The 22,857-nt window shown below is 44.7% G+C and overlaps 1 protein-coding gene across 1 annotated transcript in view; it reads right to left on the bottom strand.

Annotated features, from left to right (window-relative positions):
* The window catches only part of nkain2 (sodium/potassium transporting ATPase interacting 2), a 680,821-nt gene that overhangs the window by 505,925 nt on the left and 152,039 nt on the right, over nucleotides 1–22,857 (bottom strand). The gene's annotated exons all lie outside the window — the stretch shown is intronic.

Raw genomic sequence — 22,857 nt, 5'->3', positions numbered from 1 at the left:
ATGAACATTAACATTATCCAATGTGAGCGAGGCCTTCAGTCACTTAGAAGTTACCCTGGGGTCCTTTGTGACCTCACCGACTATTACACACCTTGCTCTTGGAGTGATCTTTGTTGGTTGACCACTCCTGGGGAGGGTAACAATGGTCTTGAATTTCCTCCATTTGTACACAATCTGTCTGACTGTGGATTGGTGGAGTCCAAATTCTTTAGAGATGGTTTTATAACCTTTTCCAGCCTGATGAGCATCAACAACGCTTTTTCTGAGATCCTCAGAAATCTCCTTTATTCGTGCCATGATACACTTCCACAAACGTGTGTTGTGAAGATCAGACTTTGATAGATCCCTGTTCTTTAAATAAAACAGGGTGCCCACTCACACCTGATTGTCATCCCATTGATTGAAAACACCTGACTCTAATTTCACCTTCAAATTAACTGCTAATCCTAGAGGTTCACATACTTTTGCCACTCACAGATGTATAATATTGGATCATTTTCCTCAATAAATAAATGACCAAATATAATATTTTTGTCTCATTTGTTTAACGGGGTTCTCTTTATCTACTTTTAGGACTTGTGTGAAAATCTGATGATGTTTTAGGTCATATTAATGCAAAAATATAGAAAATTCTAAAGGGTTCACAAACTTTCAAGCACCACTGTACATTCTTACCATCAAATACTTTCATTCCATATTTTGTTGATTTTTTATTTTTTTATTTTTTGGGGGGTTTAGTTTTTGAGTAGAGTTTTTATTTCGTCCTTGGTTTGTTCACCAACACACGCTGCCATTTTGTTTTTCTCTACTCACAGTATATGAGCTGATAGCCTAGTAGTAGAGTACCCAATCAGAGCATGCGATTGCTCATATCCAGTGAATGTGGATATATATATATATATATATATATATATATATATATATATATATATATATATATATATATATATGCTCAATCATGCAATGATCCAATCGGATTTGCAAAAATGCAATTTCAAACGACATGCGAATGCGGTTTCAAACAGATTTGGAAAAATCAGATCATTTTCGGCTGTTCAGACTGTTCGGAAAAATCATTTTCGGCTGTTCAGACTTGCTACATGTGATTAGATTTCAATCAGATATACACATAAATCAGATTTAAACTGACAGTCTGAAGATAGCATTAAGCCTAGGTCACAACAGGACGTACGATTTTTTGGCCGTGCGATTTTTGGCGTTTCCCAAATCGCTGCGGTTTTTTTGTTCGTGGAGAAAGACACACGTTGGTCTTGCAACCTGAAAAAAACATAAGTGCCCGTAGAGTTTGTTTGACATGACAAAGAACCTCTGCGGCCGGTCTGCAGCCAGTCTACGGCTCGAAAATCAGCACGTCACGCGCGCCCTCCGTGCGTTTCTTGCGTTTTTTGCACGCAGACCGGCCATAGGAGCACGTACGGCCGGTTGTGACCTAGGCTTTAGATACCCATCAAGTGCATCAGTTAATATTCACATCAGAATCTTACATTTTCAGAAACTGATACAGAATGGTGGGGAAAAAAAAACAATAAAAAAAATCTAGTAGGATCAGGACGATTGATGATAGTATCGGGAATCGCAGATAGATCACTTTGTAATCCTTAAAAGCCTGCTGTCCGACTTCAGAGCAGAGCAGCAAAACATCTTTTCCCATGCTGCCAAATAGATAAAGCCATAAATGTCTTTGCTCTCAAAACATGAGCAAAGACTTCAATTAAGAAAATGACACAACGTGTTGTTTATCATGGCCACTTTATTATACAAGAATTCTGCTGCTCTGCTGCTGTTCAACACAAAGCACATGCATGTTTAGTTACTGTAATTTTATCTCAATTTTATAATGAGCAAAGCTACAGCTAATGACTTCATTGTTTATTTACAGTCCCAGCTTCAAATTTGCAAGAGCTCCTGACTTTATTAATGGGTAATTAAACAAACAAACAAACAAACAAACAAACAAACAAACAAACAAACTAAATGTCATGCTATCAATTGCAACTACAGCAGCAACCAATTTACATAATTTATCCACTATAATGATGTAACATACGCAACAGAAAACATACGGTTTTCTGGCCATGCCTCTTTCTTTTCCCTTTTCAGAACCAAAAGTGATACTATCATTATTCCTGATCGGGCACAGTACGACACTGTCATATTATACATAGTATCACAATCCAAAGGCTATGGTCACACTACAGCTCACGATGCTTTGTGATGAGTTATTGATGAAAATAAGGCGTTTGGTGGTGATGCTTCCCCGAGTTTTGGGAAGTATTCCCAAACCCGTCTGTGAGTATTCACCACTTAGTTTGCTGACGAAAACATTGGCAACAAATTTCAATGCATGCATTAACAATTTTTGCGATGTTTTCGGCCACTCACAAGGCAGAGACACACCAAAAATCAACTTGCGAAGTTCAGAGAACATTCGCCATGCATTGTATGATTGGTGGTGATGCAACCAATTTGTCATCACCAAGTATTTGCAAACCCATCGCGAGTTATCGTGTGACCACAGTCTAACATCCAGTGACCAGCTGTTCTCTGAGCAGAAGCACCTTGTTGATGAGAGGTCAGAGGAGAATGGCCAGACTGGTTTGGGCTGGCAGGAAGGTGACATTGATTCAAATAACATCTCTTTACAACTGTGTTGAGCAGAAAAGCATCTCAGAAAGCAAATGCCACACTTCCAGACACTTTTGGTACTTAGAAGAAACACGTTGAGATGGATGGGTTACAACAGCAGAAGACCACTGCTCCTGTTAACCAAGAACAGGAATCTGAGCCTACATTGGGCACTCACTCACCCAAACTGGACATATTTGAAAAACCTTGGCTGTTTTTTTTTTGTTTTGTTTTTTTCAATCTTCAACTGTGGTTTAATGACCACAGAACCAACTACTGTACGTTCATCAGGAAAGTTCATGTACAGGTGTAAACAATAATAATGGCGCGAAGCTCCATACTTAGGAGAATGTGGTCATGCATCTACCTGGTTTTTGATGGTTTTGGTGACTGTACGACATCCATACATATGAACGATGTACGTGTACCACCACAAGAAACCCGATCATAAGTGCAAGGCAATGTATCTCATAAGCACTTGACCACCAGACAGCAAAATTTGTATCTTTATTTACATAAGATAAATGCATTTTTATCCAGTGCTTATTTTTAATTTGCTTTTTAAAAACTAACATGGGATTAAAGTACGAACACATTTTATGGAAAATACTGATGGATTTTTTTTTCATAGCAGACAACGTATCTTTGCATTCTCTGCTTTTTTACCTGAACGATTTCTTACTCTGCACATTCGTATAAACACAATTATTGTACAGTTCAACTGCAATTATGAGCATCTTTCCTTAGTTGTAGGTAATCTAAAACTATCCTAGATCAATGTCAATTAGTTCTTATGTCCGATAATATTTGATGGTAACTCTATAGTAATGCTGTAAAGTGAAAGCGCTGGTTCATTGCTGTCCACCAGGCACCCAGCAGTGTCACACCATAATAAATGTGCTGGTATTGTTTCTGGCACATGGTATGTGGTGTCAAAAAAAGGAATAAATATGTATTCATAACTGCAATGTGTATCTCATTATTGGTATCACTGTCACAAGACAATGCAGCAATTTATTGAAGCTCCATTTTTAGGCACTGAATGAATATCTATATTACCCACTGGAGTGGGAGTGTGCTGGAATGGGTCTCATGCACACCTCTGTTCATAGTGTTGAAAAATTGGCAGTATTTTCTGAAACTAATTGCTAAATATACTGTAATTTATTGTCACACAAATGTCTACAAATGTCTAAAGAGCTCTGTAATGCTCAGAGGTCAAACTGAATGCTCTCATCATACACAAGTCAGAGAGCTCAACACAGCTGATATCGACCCAGCCGCTGCTAACTGGCTGACCTTAAACTCAAACTTGGACCTGAAATTTTCTATTTATTCCTTTTCATTGTGCAGGTTTTCATGTGACACTCCAAAGCTCCTTGAAGTGAATCAGCCTCAGAAGTGTACTTCATAATGAAAAAAGTGTGACTGAGACGGTTTTGTATTTGGATAGAGGTTAGTTTTCTGGTAGCAATGCTGACTGAAACCTACTCTGAGAATATTGCAGTCTTGGGGGGGGGGGTTTACAAAAACCCAACCCACAACTATTCAGTGGAGCTTAACCACTATGAAAGACTAATGTGACAGAAAAACAGTCATATTGAGAATATTCTTACTCACACATCTGCTCTTTTCAGGGAAAAATGATGCAGAACAGCAAACGCAAAATGTTCTTCACTGGGTTACTATACAGTTCTCTTAGACTCATAGATGACTCATGGATTCAGTTTACTTTTTTCTGTTTTCTTAATGTCTCTCAAGCACATGCGCTAGGCGTACTAGCTTCATCTTGGCAGTGTTTGGGGAGATTTCTTGAAATATCTGAAAGTAGACTATTGATTATGAATAAAGAAGGCCATGGCATAGAAGCCTGAAGAACATGGATACAAATTTATACACTTATGCAGCATCATATGCCAGAAGGTAGAAACATCACAGATACATTAGTAATTCCAGGTTCTGGATTTAAAGAAACCATGAAATTTTCTCTGAAAGATTTTGTGCTGGAGTGAAAAGCATCACACCACTGATAAAAACTGAAATGCAGGACGCAATCATGATTGCTTTACCTTCCTTTGCCTAAGGGCGGCTTCATCGTCCGAGATGCTATGGTACACTGCCACATGTCTGTCTAGCATCAGCCTCTGTATTCTCAGTAACACTGTCAAGTTCAGTGTCCCTGTAAAGCATGTCAAGGACTGTAAGGTGGGGATGCCCACATCCTTGCTCTCCATGCTTCGGGTCGCAGAACAGCAGCTTGTGCGCCAGTAGATTGTCATGTTGTCTTATGTGTCCTGCAAGCTTCATCCTCCTCTCTTGGATTTTGGTGGTAGCTCTAGATAGGTTTCCATAGACTATTTTGTTGCTGATCTTGTCAAACCAGCTGATGTTGAGTGCCATTCTGAGCATGTTTTTATAACAGCCGTCAGTGCGCTTAGCGAGTGCTTTAGGTATGGTCCATGTTTCCGACCCATACAGGAGAATGGATTGTATGTGCCTGGAAAAGTCTGAGCTTTAACTCTCTTCTCATTGATGACTTCCATATCTTTTTCATCTGATGGCACACCTGCCAGGCCTTGGCCTTCCTGACTTCAAAGTCATTGTGGCAGCGGGGGTGAGGCCAAGCGACAGTTTGTGAATGGAGGGCGGAGTCAGGGAAGGTGAGTGGCCAAATCGTTACACTTGTCATCAATTAATATGTGTGTGTCTGTGTGTGTTTCTTGCAGTGATGACGGTGTTGGTTGGAACCAGGACACGACTGTGTGTGTCTATCCATCTGTCCTTATCTTAAAAGTACAGTGTCTTTGCTGAAAAGCAACAATAAATGTGTGTATAACAGATCCCTGATGTGGGTGTAGTAGAGAAGCATGGAAGGCAGGAGTTGATTTCACACACACTATTTTTGCTTTTCAGCTTTCATCAATCACTGCTCAAACACTCTCTCTCACACACACACACACACACACACACACACACACACACACACACACACACACACGTACGTTCTGGTCAGGAGAGACCTCTTCTCTGCTCTCCCCCTCCTTTTATGCTCCACCATCCCTGCAGCAAACACACACACACACACACACACACAAATTGACACAAGGTGTAATGACTTACCCACTCACCTTCCCCAGCCCTGCCCTCCATTCACAAACTGACACTTGGCCATGCCCCCGCTGCCACATACCCCCACCGCCCAACTCAGGCCAGGGCAGCCATCCGGTCTGCAGCAGGCTCCCCCCCGATGGGACAAGAAGTCCGCTACCACCATCTGTGCCCCCGGCCTGTGGACCACCTCGAACTGGAGCGCAAGATACCAACGGGTGATCCGCACATTGGCATCCTTCATGCGGTGGAGCCACTGGAGGGGTGCATGGTCCGAACAGAGGGTGAAAGGGCGCCCCAGCAGGTAGTATCGGAGGGCGAGAACTGCCCACTTGATGGCCAGGCACTCCTTTTCAATGGTGCTGTACTTGCTTTCATGCACTGAGAGCCTGCGGCTGACGTACAGCATGGGACGCTCCTCGCCCTCCACCTCCTGGGACAGAATGGCTCCCAGCCCTCTGTCCAATGCATCTGTCTGTAAAATAAAGGGGAGAGAGAAGTCAGGGGAGTGTAAAAGTGGCCCCCCACACAGTGCAGCCTTTACCTTGGTGAAAGCCTATTGGCACTGCTCCGTCCAGTGACCCGGATCTGGTGCTACCTTTTTAGTGAGATCAGTCACCGGGCTGGTGACATCCCAATACTTAGGTATAAACCTACGATAGTAGCCAGCCAGCCCCAGGAACTGTCTCACCCCCTTTTTGGCCTCAGGCAGGCCTCAATTGCTGCAGCCTTGTTAATTTGGGGCCGCACCTGCCATTGACCCAAGTGGAAACCCAGATACTGTACTTCCACCCGCTCAATTGCACACTTTTTTGGGTTAGCTGTGAGACCTCCACGCCTCAGCGACTCAAGGATGGCCCAAAGGTGTTCCAGATGCCACGGCCAATTATTACTATAAACGATTATGTCATCCAGGTATGCGGCCACGTAGGCAGCATAAGGGCAGATGACCTTTTACATAAGCCACTGGAACGTAGCGGGCACCTCAAATAACCCAAAAAGGGAGCATGACAAATTGGTGTAATCCAAACGGTGTGGAAAAGGCCGTTTTCTCTTGGGATAGAGGAGCCAAGGGGATCTACCAATATCCCTTCGTTAGCTCCAGTGTCAAATAAAAGCAAGCAGCACCTAACCGATCGAGCAACTCATCAATGCAAGGCATTGGGTGTGCGTCAAATTTAGACACCACATTGACTTTTCTATAGTCCACACAGAACCGGACTGACCCATTGGTCTTGGGAACCAGGACCACTGGGCTGCTCCAGTCACTGTGGGACTCCTTGATTATGCCTATTTCGAGTATGGCCTTGAGTTCATCCTGAACCACCTTTATTTTTTGTTCAGGCAAGCGGTAAGGGCGGCTACACACTAGCACCCCTGGGGGCGTCTCAATGTGGTGTTCTGTGAGGTGGGTGCGACTGGGCAGGGGCGAGAACATGTCGGAAAATTCATTTTGCAACTTGGCCACCTCCGTGAGTTGGGCCACTGAGAGGTGGTCTCCACAAGGGACCAGAGAGGGTCGAGGTGTTCCCTCTTTTACCTTCGGGCCCCAGCTCTGCCTTCACCGGGACTACAGATGCCAAGGCCACAGGGACCTCCTCGTTCCAATGTTTTAACAGGTTGAGGTGGTAAATTTGCAATGCCCCACCCCTATCCATTTGCCTCACCTCATAATTGACATCCCCGACTCGACGTATGACCTCAAAGGGCCCTTGCCACTTGGCGATTAATTTGGAGCTCGACGTGGGCAATAATATGAGCACTTTGTCTCCCAGTGTGAACTCTCCAAGGTGCGTGCCCCTGTCATACTGCCGGATTTGATGTTCTTGTGTCTGCCATAAATTCTCCTGGGTTAAGTGAGTCATTGTGTGGAGTTTTGCACTAAGGTCGAGAATATATTGAATTTCATTCTTGCTAGGCGAAGGTCCCTCCTCCCAATTTTCACGTAGCACATCCAAAATGCCACGTTGCTTATGCCCATATAATAATTAAAATGGTGAAAAACCTGTGGAGGCTTGCAGGACCTCTCGTACTGCAAATAAAGGGGCTCAAGCCATTTATCCCAATTATGTGCATCTTCACTTACGAATTTCCGAATTATATAGTGTTTGATTAAAACGTTCCACTCAGCCATCCGTGTGTGGGTGATAGACACTGGTGCGGATAGACTTAATCCCCAATAACCCATTCAGTTCACGCAGTGTGCTTGACATAAATGTAGTGCCTTGGTCTGTCAGGATTTCTTTTGGAATCCCGACCTGGGAGATAATATGGAAGAGTGCTTCCACAATACTGCATGCAGAAATATTGCGGAGAGGCACCGCTTCCAGATATCGCATTGCATAGTCCACCAGAACCAAAATAAAGCAATATCCCTGTGCTGACTGGTCTAATGGCCCGATGAGATCCATGCCAATTCTCTCAAAAGGGCTCTCGATTAGAGGGAGAGGGCGCAAAGGTGCTTTTGGAGTGGCCGCGGGATTTACTAATTGGCATTCGTGGCATGCCGCACACCACCGATGGACATCCCCGCGAATCCCTAGCCAATAGAACTGGGCCATTTTTCAGGCTAGTGTTTTATCTTGCCCTAAGTGTCCGGCCCTGGGATTAAAGTGAGACGCATGGAATACGAGTTCCCTACGGCTCTTTGGGATCAACATCTGGGTTATCTGTTCACCAGTTTGAGTGTCCTGCGTCACTCAGTACAATCTATCCTTAATAATAGCGAAATAGGAGAAGGCTGGTGTCACGCTAGGCTGGAGAGTTTGACCATCGATTACTCTCACTTGATCAAACGCATGCTGCAGAGTCTCGTCTCGCAACTGCTCTAACGGGAAATCCTCAAGGGAATCCCTGAGAGAGGGAGGAGGGGCGCATTGCTCCTCACTCCTCGTATCGCCCTGATACAGTGCTGATGTAGATGGCTCCGTGACAGCTTCCCCAGTCAATGCCACACCGGGATCTTCCTGTGACGTATTTATGCAGGACCCACCTCTCATTATGTGTTCCATCAGTTCTTTAAACCCTGGCCAATCAGTTCCCAAAATTAGTGAGTGGGTGAGACGAGGATTAACTGCCACCTTAATTCTATGTGTTTGGCCCCAGAATAGAATATGGATGGACACTAAGGGATAATTGTGAACATCTCCATGCACACACCACACTTTCACCGCTTGTGCTCACCTTGCACCAGGCTTTGGTGAATTGAGGTCTGATTACAACCAGAATCCACCAACGCATAATATGTATCCTCTTGAACACTTACCAGCATGTGATACATTCCGGCCTGATCGTGGGCGGTCTCTGGCACATCGGGGATCTGGATCACAGCTCCCACCTCCCTTGTGGGGCTCTGACACTGGAGATGCTCCGACTCCCCGCCGCACCAGCAGACCGGCCCAGGCTTTCCCTCTGCACCGGCATTATGGGCGTCACTCACCTGAAGAGGAGATGACACAGACATGGAAGAGAAAGACGGGAGGACACCACGGGTGCGAGGGGCCCGTCTGGGGGGGGCCAGCTGCTGCCTCCGCAGTGGGGGAATGGGGTGGGGAAGGGAAAGAGAGACAGAAGGGGAAAAAGGAGAGAGAGAGAGAAGAAGCAAGGAGAGGCACCTCATCTGCTTGCCATCGGAACCACCTGCAGATGGTCCTCCGCCAACTCGATGGCTCGTTCTAGCGCTGCCCGGCAGTGATACTGGACCCATTCTGCCATTCCTTCCAGAAGTCACAAGATGAACTGTTCCAGTGTCACCAGATCAATGATTCCATTGGTGCCGCGATCTTCCACCCTCAGCCACTGCCAGCAGGTGTCCCGGAGTTGCTGGCCGAATGCGAACGGCTGGCCGACCTCCTCCAATGCCAGCCTCCGGAAGCGCTGGTGATGTTGTTCCGGGGAGCGGCCAACACGCCGCAGGATGGCTTTCTTCAAGTTGGTGTACATCAGTTGGCTGTCAGCAGAGAGCTGCTGCGCTGCGAGCTGCGCCTCACCAGTTAGAAGTGGGAGTAGGTGTGCTGTGCACTGCTCGAGCGGCCACCCCCACCTTTCGGCCGCATGCTCAAAGAGGGCAAGGAATGCTTCCAGATCATCCTGTGGGCCCATCTTTGTGAGGGTGCCTATTGTGGTGATGGTTGAACCCCATGCCGAAGTGAGCTGATGCCGGAATGCCTGGTGATCTTCCTGCTGGGCCAGCATCAAGGCTTCAAAGCATTGCTCTTGCTCCTTCCAGAGGGTGATCAGCGCTTGATGCTGGTTCTGCTGGGCAGTAGCAAGGGCATGGATAAGTTATTTCAATGGGGAGGACTCCATGGGGTGGTTCCCTTCTGTACTCCCGGGTTTCGGCACCACTGTAACAGATCCCTGACGTGGGTGGAGTACAGAAGCACGGCTGGCAGGAGCTGATTTCACACACACTCTTTATTTTTGTGATTTCTCGTTGCTTTTCAGCTTTCATCACTCGCTGCTCAAACACATTCACACTTGACACACACCCACATGTTCTGGTTGGGAGAGACCTCTTCTCTGCTCTCCCCCTCCTTTTACGCTCCACCATCCCTGCAACAAACTCACACACACATTAATTGACACCAGGTGTAATGACTTAGCCACTCACCTTCCCTGACCCCACCCTCCATTCACAAACTGAAGCTTGGCCACACCCCCACTGCCACAGTGTATTTGAGCACTAGCAAATTGCCTGCTGTACTTCTGTACTCTACCCATATCAGGGCAGCTTTCACAGTGGTGCCGAAACCCGGGAGTGCAGAAAGGAGCTGTCCATGGAGTCCTCACCCTTCAAGGACCTTGTTCATGCCCTCGACATGGCACAGTCGAACCAGCATCAAGTGCTGATTGCCCTCCGAAAGGAGCAGGAACAATGCTTTGAGGCCTTGATGCTGGCCCAACAAGAAGACCGCCAGGCATTCCGGCACCTGCTTGGATCGGGGGGTCCTCGACCACCACCCCAGCGGACCCTCCCCACCTCACCCTAAAGAAGATGGGTCCACACAACAATCCGGAAGCCTTCCTCGCGCTCTTCAAGCAAGCAGCTGAAGTGTGGTGGTGGCCAGTCCAGCAGCGCGCCTACTTCCCCTGCTGACCATTGAGGCGCAGCTCATCACACTGCAGCTCCCTGCTGACAGCTGGCTCATATATGCGGATTTAAAGCAAGCCATTCTCCAGGGAGTCGGCCATTCCCTGGAACAACAGCATCAGCGCTTCCAAGTGCTGCATTTGGAGGAGGTCGGCCGGCCGGTCGAGTTCGGCCCAAAACTCCAGGACGCCTGCCGGTGGTGGCTGAGGGCAGATGACCGCGACACTAAGGGAATTATTGACCTGGTGAAACTGGAGTAGTTCATTGCGCGATTTCTGGAAGGAACAGTGAAGTGGGTCCAGTGTCATCTCCCGGTGTTGCTGGAACAAGCCATCGAGCTGGCAGAGGACCACATGGCGGCAGTTCCGATGGCAGGAAGACGTGCTTCCTCTTCTCCTCTCTCTCTCTCCCTGTCCCTCTGCTTCCCGTCCTCGCCCTGTTCCCCCACTGCAGAGGCAGGGGCCGGTTCCCCCCCAGCCAGCCTGACGCACTCGTGGTGTCCTCCCATTTCCCCTCCTGTCCCCCCCCCCAGGTGAGTGATGTCCATAACATCAGTGCAGAGGGAGAGCCTGGGCCAGTGTGCTGGCACTGCGGGGATCCGGGACATCTCCAAAATCGGTGCTCTGCAATGAAGGTGGGAGCGGTGGTCCGGGTCCCCGATGCACCTGGAACCGCCCTCAATCAGGCCGGAGCGTGTCATATACTGGTAAGTGTACAAGGAGATACATATCAGGTCTTGGTGGATTCCGGCTGTAACCAGACCTTCATCCACCAAAGCCTGGTGCAAGGTGAGGCATTGGGGAGAGCACAAGTGGTGAAGGTATTGTGTGTGCATGGGGATGCTCACAACTACCCTTTAGTGTCCATCCACATTCTATTTCAATCCTCATCTCACCTACTTGCTGATTTTGGGGACTGATTGGCCAGGGTTTAAGGAATTAATGGAACACATTGTAAGAAGTGGGTCCTGCAGTAATACGTCTCAGGAATGTTGGCTGGGGAAGCTGTCAGAGAGCCGTCTACATCAGCACCACGTCAGGGCGATACGTGGAGCAAGAAGCATCCCGCCCCTCCTCCCTGTCTCGGGGATTTCCTTGAGGATTTCCCGTTAGAGCAGTCGCGAGACGAGACTCTGCGGCATGCATTTGACCAAGTGAGAGTAATCGATGATCAAATTCTTGAGCCGAATATGACACCAATCTTCCCCTACTTCGCTATTATTAAGGATAGGTTATACAGAGTGATGCAGGACACTCAGACTGGCGAACAGATAATGCAGTTATTAATCCCAAAGAGCCGTAGAGAACTCATATTCCGTGCGGCTCACTTTAATCCCATGGCCGGACACTTAGGGCAGGATAAAACACTAGCCCGGATAATGGCCCAGTTCTATTGTCCATGGATTCGCGGGGATGTCCATTGGTGATGAGCAGCATGCCGCGAATGCCAATTAGTAAATCCCGTGGCCACTCCAAAAGCGCCTTTGCGCCCTCCCCCTCTAATCGAGACCCCTTTTGAGAGAATTGGCATGGATCTCGTCAGGCCATTAGATTGGTCAGCACAGGGATATCACTTTATTTTAGTTCTGGTGGACTATGCAATGCGATATCCGGAAGTGGTGCCTCTCTGCAATATCTCAGCACACAGTATTGCGGAAGCACTCTTTCATATTATCTCCCAGGTTGGGATTCTGAAAGAAATCCTGATAGACCAAGGCACTACGTTTCTGTCACACACACTGTGCGAACTGTATGGGTTATTGGGGATTAAGTCTATCCACGCCAGCGTCTATCACCCACAAACGGATGGCTTAGTGGAACAGTTTAATCAAACACTCAAAAACTTAATTCAGAAATTTGTAATTGAGGATACGTGTAATTGGGATAAATGGCTTGAGCCCCTGTTATTTGCAGTTCAAGCGGTCCCGCAAGCTTCCACAGATTTTTCACCATTTGAGTGAAAAACCTGTGGGCGTAAGCTGACACCATATGGGCGTAAGCCGCGTGGCATTTTGGACATGCTGTGTGAAAATTGGGAGGAGGGACCTTCACCTAGCAAGAACGAAATTCAATACGTTCTTGACCTGCACGCAAAACTCCACACACTCACTCACTTAACCCAGGAAAATTTGTGGCAGGCACAAGAACGTCAAGTCCGACTGTATGACAGGGGCACGCACATTAGAGAGTTCACACCGGGAAACAAAGAGCTTGTATTATTGCCCACGTCGAGCTCCAAATTAATCGCCAAGTGGCAAGGGTCCTTTAAGGTCACACAGTGAGTCAGGGTCATTGACTATGAGGTGAAGTGAACAGACAGGGGTGGGGGGTTGCAAATTTACCACCTCAATCTGTTAAAACGCTGGAATGAGGAGGTCCCCATGGCATTGGTGTCGGTAGTCCCAGCGAAGGTGGAGCTGGTGCAGAAGGTACAAAAAAAAAACGTCTCCAGCCACTCCGGTACCTTGTGGAGACCACCTCTCACTGGCCCAACTCAAGGAGGTGGCCCAGTTGCACCCACCTCATAGAACACCACATTGAGATGCCCCCGGGAGTGGTGGTGCGGAGCCACCCTTACCGCCTGCCCGAACACAAAAAAAGGTGGTCTGGGATGAACTCAAGGCCAAGCTCAAGCTGGGCATAACTGAGGAGTCCCACAGTGACTGGAGCAGCCCAGTGCTCCTGGTTCCCAAGACCAATGGGTCAGTCCAGTTCTGTGTGGATTATAGAAAGGTTAATGCAGTGTCTAAATTCAATGCCTACCCAATGCCTCGCATTGACGTGCTGCTTGACTGATTAGACACTGCTCGTTTTTACTCGACACTGGATTTAACAAAGGGATATTGGCAGATCCCCTTGACTTGTCTATCCTGAGAGAAAACGGCCTTTTCCACACCGTTTGGGTTACACCAATTCGTCATACTTCCTTTTGGGTTATTTGGGGCTCCCGTGATGTTCCAGCAGCTCATGGACAAGATTCTCTGCCCTCACGCCACCTATGCAGCCGCGTACCTCAATGATATCATAGCAATGATTGGCCGCGGCACCTAGAACACCTTAGGGCCGTCTTAAAGTCGCTGAGGCATGCTAACCTGAAAAAGTGTGTAATTGGGTGGGTGGAAGTACAGTATCTGGGTTTCCACTTGGGTCATGGGCAGGTGCATCCCCAAATTAACAAGACTGCAGCGATTATGGCCTGCCCAAGGCCCAAGATCAAAAAGGGGGTGAGACAGTTCCTTGGGCTGGCTGGCTACTATTGTAGGTTCATACCTAATTATCCGGATATCACCAGCCCGGTGACTGATCTCACTAAAAAGGGAGCACCAGATCCGGTTCAATAGATGGAGCAGTGCCAACAGGTACTGTAAAGGTACCAAGGTAAAGGCTGCACTGTGTGGGGGGCCACTTTTACACTCCCCTGAGTTTTTTTTTAGACAAACACATTATACAGGGGGCTGGGGGCCATTCTGTCCCAGAAGGTGGTGGGTGAGGACCGTCCTGTGCTGTACATTAGCCGGAAGCTGTTGATGCATGAAAGCAAATACAGCATGATAGAGAAGGAGTGCCTGGCTATCAAGTGGGTGGTCCTCGCCCTCTGGTACTACCTGCTGGGACGCCTTTCACCCTCTGTTCATACCACGCAACCCTCCAGTGGCTCCACCGCATGAAGGATGCCAACGCACGGTTTCTCGCCCACCAGCTATTCAAATTCAAGGTGGTCCACAGGCCGGGGACACAGATGGTGGTAGCAGACTTACTGTCCTATCGGGGGGGGGGGTCCTGCTGCAGGCTGGACGGCTCCCTGTCCTGAGTTGGGCAGTGGGGGTATGTGGCAGCGGGGGCATGACCGAGCGTCGGTTTGTGAATGGAGGGTGGAGTCAGGGAAGGTGAGTGGTCAAATCATTACACCTGTTGTCAATTAATGTGTGTGTGTGTGTGTGTGTGTGTCTCTTGCAGTGATGACGGTGTATAACAGGAGTAGGAGAGCAGAGGAGTGGTTGATTGGGACCAGGACACGATTGTGTGTGTGTGTGTGTGTGTGTGTGTGTGTGTGTGTGTGTGTGTGTGTGTGTGTGTGTGTGTGTGTCTGTCCGTCCATCTGTCTGTTCTTGTCTTAAAACTACTGTGTCTTTGCTGAAAAGCAACAATAAACTTGTGTTTGAGCACTAACAAACCGCCTGCTGTACTTCTGTACTCCACCCACATCAGGGCAGCTTTCACACTCATGTTCAGAAAAATCCAGGATCCAAGGTAGACGAAGTCCTGTACTCTCTCCAGCTCTTGACCACTCTGTGTTCTTAGAGTTACTAGCACGGAGTTGCTCTTTAACTTTGATTGCTTTAATAGATTACTTTTTATCTTTGTTGGTATTGTACAGTATTTTCAAGTATTTAGATACGTTACATTTTATATGCCTCAAGAAAAAAAAACAAAAAACAATGAATCAAAGTGCTTGATGACCAACTGAGTGGAGGTCCAGACCAAAGTTTGTGCAACCCGCATGAGCATCTCTGTCTTTCTGCTTTATTATATATACCATGACGGAGGGGAAACATGAAACAATTGGTTATTATATTTTTTGTCCAACCTATGATTCTACACTGATGCAATCAAACCTCAGAAGCTGTTTGGAAACACTGCTGCCAATTAGTCTAAAAGTACGGACAAAAAACTAGTTTGTCTTTTGAAGTGATTAGCCCAGACAAATCATTTTCAATCCAACCAAAACCATAATCATTTTGATTTTACGTTGTTTATGAAGCCATATGATTATTTCTTCAACTATTGCTGAAAGTGTACTTTTCTCTTATATCTTTTACCTCCTTTTCGAGGTTGATCTGAGGGGTTGAGGGTTGTGAACTGTATTTTCAGAACAGAATCGCTTTAAAATGCTTCTACAGTCAGGCAGTTGCATTTTCTGGAAGCAATGTTGCTCTCCAGGTCATGAAACACTGATACCTCTTTTTTACCAAGGCGGTTCCATTGTAGTGTTGCTACTGTAGTGTAGCATTTCATCTGACCAAACCAAAGAAGAGGAAGAAAAAGAGATGTTGTTATTAATGCTGCAAAAAGGGGAGGCTAGTGGTGCTAGTGGTGGGGGTAGCAGCGCTAGCCTCTGAGAAAGCAAAATTCATATACAGTGACATCATGCTGTGGCTCTCTAGCCCATGGAAAAGCAAACTGGCTCTTAGAAGGTTCACAAATTGAACCAGCTCTGAACCGGCCCAGAACGAGCACCTGGTTTGCGTTGGTGGAAAGGGGTTAAACATGGCCAAACATGGCCGCCAACCACAACTCTCAGAGTACAACATGGCCTACAATCAGGATTGGCGAGGACTACAACATCCAAACATCAAATTCTTTCACATTCACCGTCAACTCACTTGATTACATAATCACAGTCACAGTATATAAGGACTCTCAGTTCATACACTCATTACGAAGTATATGCTCAATGTCTATATCAAGGCTTATATCTTTATGCTGCTGTTTTTATGGTTATGACTACATTTCTAGTTTATATCCTTGTCTCTTGCTCAAGTAACTCTGATTGCACACCGCATGTATTCTGCCTGTTTGTTAACCTTGGATTTGTTTGTCTTTACAATAATAAGGAAACTTAACCTACAACTCTTAACCTGTCTCTGCTGTTTGGCATTCATCACGTTTTGATGAGCTTATTCCGACATCTTGTCCATCAAATTTTAATGATTTATGTATATGATGCCAACTCTTTAAACACCTGTCAACTGTAGTAGGTCAAAGTCCCAGGACCTGGTCTTCCCAAGCAGTCTCCCATCCTAGTACTAACCAGACCAACACCGAGCGGCACCAATCTCCATTTCTATCGCCCTTGGCTTCTCTCCTATTATATAACTAGGGGTACAATGGGGGGGGGCTGGTCCTCTGGTAACCACCAGAGTTTGACTCTCTACTCACATCTGTATTGTGGCGTGCCTCACCATATGGCAGTAGATACCATTTTTATGATGGTCTTTGGTATGACCCGACTGTGAGTAGAACTCACGACCCCTGGTCGAGAAGCAGATACACTAATCACTAGGCCAGCTTGCGGTATAACCAGAGGTGGAAAGTAACGAATTACATTACTCGCGTTACTGTACTTGAGTAGCTTTTTTGTGTACTTATACTTTTTCAAGTAATTTTTAAAGAGTGTACTTTTACTTTTACTTAAGTATGTTTTCTTTTAAGTAGTGTACTTCGGTATATTTTACATCACAACCGTTACTGAGTAAAAAATAATAATAATAATAATAAAAAAAAGGCTAAAACGGAGAAGGGGAAATGCGTTCTGGAAATGAATCACGGGAAGGACAGTTGTCGCGCGCGCGAGTCTCACACAGACGATGGCAGACATGCACCGGCGCTTTGGGGGGGGGGGGGGGGGCTCACGCCCCTGGGCCACAGCCAATCAGGGGCCTTGTAATATTAATAAAATAATAAACTGTCGGAATCGTGGGTCTACATTAATGTACGGATAGAAATAAGGTTAGAAATAAATGAGCGCACAGTAGCCTGCTGTAAGAGACATGGTGGATGTGGTTCGCGAAACGAACACCCACAACTGGACCAGAATAAAATGTAACAAAATGTAACATCACGCACGAAAGCGCGCCAAAGACTGCAGACTACTGAGACACAAATTTAGAGGCTTTGAAAGATGAAGCGTTCACATGTTAGCAGGGCGCATAAAAGGAAAAAAGAGAGAGATGCAGGTAATGATAGAATCGTTGCCTAAAGTCACAGACTTTTTTTGGTAAGGATCACCAATCTGTTCAGAATATCAGCTACTTATCAGTTATCAGCCTACCAGCAGCTAGGCTATGTGCAGCTAGGCTAGATATGCTATGATCTGTCCAACAGTAAAATAAATCAGTTGTGATTTGAATACGTGTCGTGTGATTTGAACTTATACGAATTTACCACTGTCTTAGTAGTAAATCCTTATAAATATAAGGATAAATCCTTATAAGGATTTATAAATAAATATATATGCCATGTATGATTTACTCCTGAAAGTGGCCCCTTTTGCATTTTCCTCATACAAATTTTTTATGAAAATCTAGTATGTATGAAGTGAGCATTGTGCATGGTTTTTACAGATAATGTGTATGATGAATTACACTGTCTTTGTATGCTTCATGTAATGTTTGTAGTTTTAAATTATATTTTACAGTTTAGGCGGCACGGTGGTGTAGTGGTTAGCGCTGTCGCCTCACAGCAAGAAGGTCCGGGTTCGAGTCCCGGGGCTGGCGAGGGCCTTTCTGTGTGGAGTTTGCATGTTCTCCCCGTGTCCGCGTGGGTTTCCTCCGGGTGCTCCGGTTTCCCCCACAGTCCAAAGACATGCAGGTTAGGTTAACTGGTGACTCTAAATTGACCGTAGGTGTGAATGTGAGTGTGAATGGTTGTCTGTGTCTATGTGTCAGCCCTGTGATGACCTGGCGACTTGTCCAGGGTGTACCCCGCCTTTCGCCCGTAGTCAGCTGGGATAGGCTCCAGCTTGCCTGCGACCCTGTAGAAGGATAAAGCGGCTAGAGATAATGAGATGAGATTTTACAGTTTAAAATGTATATGCCTTTTATATGTAAATCCACACAAACATATATGTTTTTGTTTGAATTGTGGATGTATCATAAAGGTATTCTATGATGGCTCTCTATGTTTTTTATATGTCAACCTGCTGAAAAAGACAGGTTTATTGTATGACTTCTTTAGGTTTATAGATGTTTTTATATGTCAATCAATTACTATAAATGTAAAAATAGAAGAGTTTTTTTTGTATGAATTGTTCAGGTTTATCTATGTTTTTAAAATGTCAACCAATTACTGTCAATGTAATGTTGACATATAAAAAACATAGAGAGCCATCATAGAATACCTTTACGATACATCCACAATTCAAACAAAAACATATGTTTGTGTGGATTTACATATAAAAGGCATATACATTTTAAACTGTAAAATATAATTTAAAACTACAAACATTACATGAAGCATACAAAGACGGTGTAATTCATCATACACATTATCTGTAAAAACCATGCACAATGTTCACTTCATACATACTAGATTGTCATAAATTTGTATGAGGAAAATGCAAAAGGGGCCACTTTCAGGAGTAAATCATACATGGCATATATATTTATTTATAAATCCTTATAAGGATTTATCCTTTATATTTATAAGGATTTACTACTAAGACAGTGGTAAATTCTTATAAGTTCTTTACTGTTTTTTTCGTATGGGTTATAATCCTGTTAGTATAATAGCATATTTCTATGGGGATAATAAAATGTCTAAAACGGCATCTACTGAAGAAATTGATGAAAAGATTGTAGCCTATAATGTTCACAGTTCGGGCAGCAGACAGAGTAAGCATACTGAGGGGAATAGCAATACAAAGCTAGCGCAGATCCACATTTCTCGCTAGCTGTGTTGGGTGTGTTGTTAACCCGTGTGGATTTAAGTGAAATACTTGAGAAGTTCTGTGGTCAAGACAGCGTTTTAAGGTAAGGACACTTGATTATTAATGTTTGCCCGCCGTGGCTTGTTGTTGACGAAAGGTCCACGTGATTTTGCCTTATGCAGCTACTGCTAGCGTCATGCTTTGAACTAGGTTAAGCTCATTTGCGCTAAAGGATGGGTTTATTGAAGGACTTTGATGTAGCTAGTTTCTTTTTAAAAAATCATATGCTCAAAACAGTATGCCCGTGTTCATCATGTTTAACTTTTTTCTTGATGGAGTGCGTGAAATATTGTTGCAAGTGGTATTTCGATGCAGTCATGTCAAAAAGGCAGTTGAATGCACAGTCTCATTCAAGGAGAAGGAAGACTTGCATGATGCTTGAACATAGATCGGTAAAATAGACCCTAGTAGGACTCGGTTTCGTGTATTTCGGTCTGTAGAGTTATGAGTTTGGCCGCTGTCCATGGTGTTTACGTTTCATGTGGCCGCCGAGCCAAGTACCTTGACTTGCAGTGAATGTTTGTTTTCATGCCGCCGAGCTATTTTTATGTATTTTATTTTTTAAAAGGCCTTGTCTGTAGGTGTGTGTGTTTTATGCTTACACATAGGTCTACATTATCGCGCACGCGCGCTTGTGTGGTTATCTCTGGCCATGCCCCTGCGTGAAAGTTATGCAGTATCACTGTCCTGTCCGTGGTAATAATCAGAACCGGCTCTGTAATGATAATGCGCGCGTTCTTCTCTCCCTCTGTGGTCGGATGTGTTGAGCGATGTGAGCGTGGGCCTTGCGCAGCTACGCTGAGCCAAACGTAACCTATCGTAGGCTTCTAGGCTAATTACGCGCTTACACTGTAAATGCTTGACACGTATTGCAAATAAAATAAGAGTGTTTTCCTGGCCAACGGTAAGGGTAGGGTTGACAGGTAGCCTATGAGGGGCCTAGCCCCTGGGCCACGGGTGTTGATAAAGCGCCCCTGCGGACATGGAGGAGACCGAGGAACCTGTGGTGGACGACCCTGCAGAAAACGCAATTTCTTCCAGTAATGAAGTGCACCCCTGGCCCTACATACGTGATCACTTCAGCTTCGTAGAGAAAAGGGGTGACAGTTTCATTATGCAATGCAGATTATGTGTGCCCAAGAAGACAACCATTGCGGCATACAAAAATTCGACGTCTAATCTGCGCAAGCATGTTGAGGTAAGTATTGTCATTGGCATAATGTTTCCTTTCCATAGTAAAACCGACAATAGGCTGGTTATATTCCAAAAATAGTGGATGGCATTGCTAATGTTGAAGTAGCAACCTGTTGGTACTGTAACATAACGGTAACTAGTCTGTTATTCGGTTGGCTAATCATGCAAGCAAGTTAGCTCGCCAACCTGACATGATCAGTCCTCCTACCATTCTACATCCAACAGGCCAGAAAGGAATACTAAGCAAAACAAATAATGTTTGAATTGAGTTGTTCAATAACACACAGTGCACACAGGCAAGCTACGAGATTTCGGTGCAACATTTCACTTTCATATTTCGTGTACAATGCTTTGTGTGTGGTCAGGGCAATGTAAACGACATGACTGTGTGTATTGACCTTTTTTGTTTGTCTCAGTTTTAATGCAGCATTATCCTAAGCATTCAATTTGATACACTTCCTTTAAATAAAACATCTGGGTTGAGATGTACATATATCCTTGTTTCCTCTTCTTTTTCATTTTTGCACAACACAATGGAGGCAGAAAACATTGTTAAAAGTAACGTTTTACTTTTACTCAAAGTACATTTTAAATGATCTACTTTTTACTTTTACTTGAGTAGATTTTTTGTCTGGTAACTTTACTTGTACTTAAGTAAAATTTCATCAGAGTAACAGTACTTGTACTTGAGTATAATATTTTAGTACTCTTTCCACCTCTGGGTATAACTGTCAGGAGGTAACAGGTAGCAATTATTAATTATTTGAAAGCAGTTTGTTAATTTTTTTTCATTTGGCACTCACATTTAATACAACTTTAAGCATTTAGAAATCATGTCCATGTATCTTCTCTGAAAAGACTTTGCTTTTTCGAGGGAGGAATAGCATTTTTTTCTGTAGCTGTATTGACCATGACCTTTGTTTCCAATTAATGCATAATGCTGCAGGCATGGAGCAGATGCTTTCCCACACAGCCAGCCTTACTGTAATCAGCTTTATTTCTATCTGTATAGATTCTGAATCTGGCACGCAACCGTGAATCTACTCTGATCTATATCTTGCATCGTGGAATTAAGGCTTAGAGAAAGATCAACTTGCCATGAACTGCTTTTTTGAAAGTGCACATATGGTGGAGTAGAACTAACAAAATAATTACATCTACATATGCTTTGCTAATGACTTAAATGGAGTTCTATAACTAAATAGCACACAGTCTACCAGAGTTAAACTGTGTTGACAATTCTGTCATTCCAGAAGCATAAATGATAAAAAGTTGGGTTTGAATGCCAACATGATGCCATGATGGCAGAGTGGGTAGCATTGTCGTGTCACACGTCCAAGGTTCCCTGGTTAAACCCTAAGCTTGTGTGTGTGTCAGTGTGGGTTTCTTCCCACCTCTAAAAAGAAACTCCCCCCAAAATTTACTGGATATCTGAACTGGATATCCTAACTTGCCCCCAGGTAGCAATGTGTGTATGCATGGGGCCATGTGAACGACTGTTGTCCCATCCAGGGTGTATTCCCACCTCAGGCGTAGTATTCCTGGGACAGGCTTTGGATCCAACACAACCCTGACCAACATAAAGCACTTACTGAAGATGAATGAATGAATGAATGGACTAAGTCATGGAGAGATAATGAACACTGTGTTTTAAAGGTGTACATTCTACTGTGTTACAACTGGATTGAAATGTCTCACAGTAATGAAGACAATAGTGTGTGAACAGGATATTAAACATAAATATTAATGTCATAAGGATTGTTCAAATGTTTGCCTTGGGTTTTTCAAATTACATTCTTGAATGAAAAGTATAAAGTGTGTACCATTGTGGATTAGATTTGAAACAACTGATAAAGTCAAAGCAGGTCTTCACACAGAAAAATAATTTGCAATATTACTGATTTTATTTAGCAGAAAAGAAAATTATTTTGTGTGTGTGTATATATATATATATATATATATATATATATATATATATATATATATATATATTACAGTGCTCAGCGTAAATGAGTACACCCCCTTTGAAAAGTAACATTTTAAACAATATCTCAATGAACACAAACAATTTCCAAAATGTTGAAAAGACAAAGTTTAATATAACATCTGTTTAACTTATAATGTGAAAGTAAGGTTAATAATATAAACTTAGATTACACATTTTTCAGTTTTACTCAAATTAGGGTGGTGCAAAAATGAGTACACCCCAGAACAAAAACTACTACATCTAGTACTTTGTATGGCCTCCATGATTTTTAATGACAGCACCAAGTCTTCTAGGCATGGAATGAACAAGTTGGCGACATTTTGCAACATCAATCTTTTTCCAT

Source organism: Neoarius graeffei, chromosome 3, assembly GCF_027579695.1.
Source record: "Neoarius graeffei isolate fNeoGra1 chromosome 3, fNeoGra1.pri, whole genome shotgun sequence".
Taxonomy (NCBI): domain Eukaryota; kingdom Metazoa; phylum Chordata; class Actinopteri; order Siluriformes; family Ariidae; genus Neoarius; species Neoarius graeffei.
This window is presented reverse-complemented; position numbering and strand designations above follow the sequence as displayed.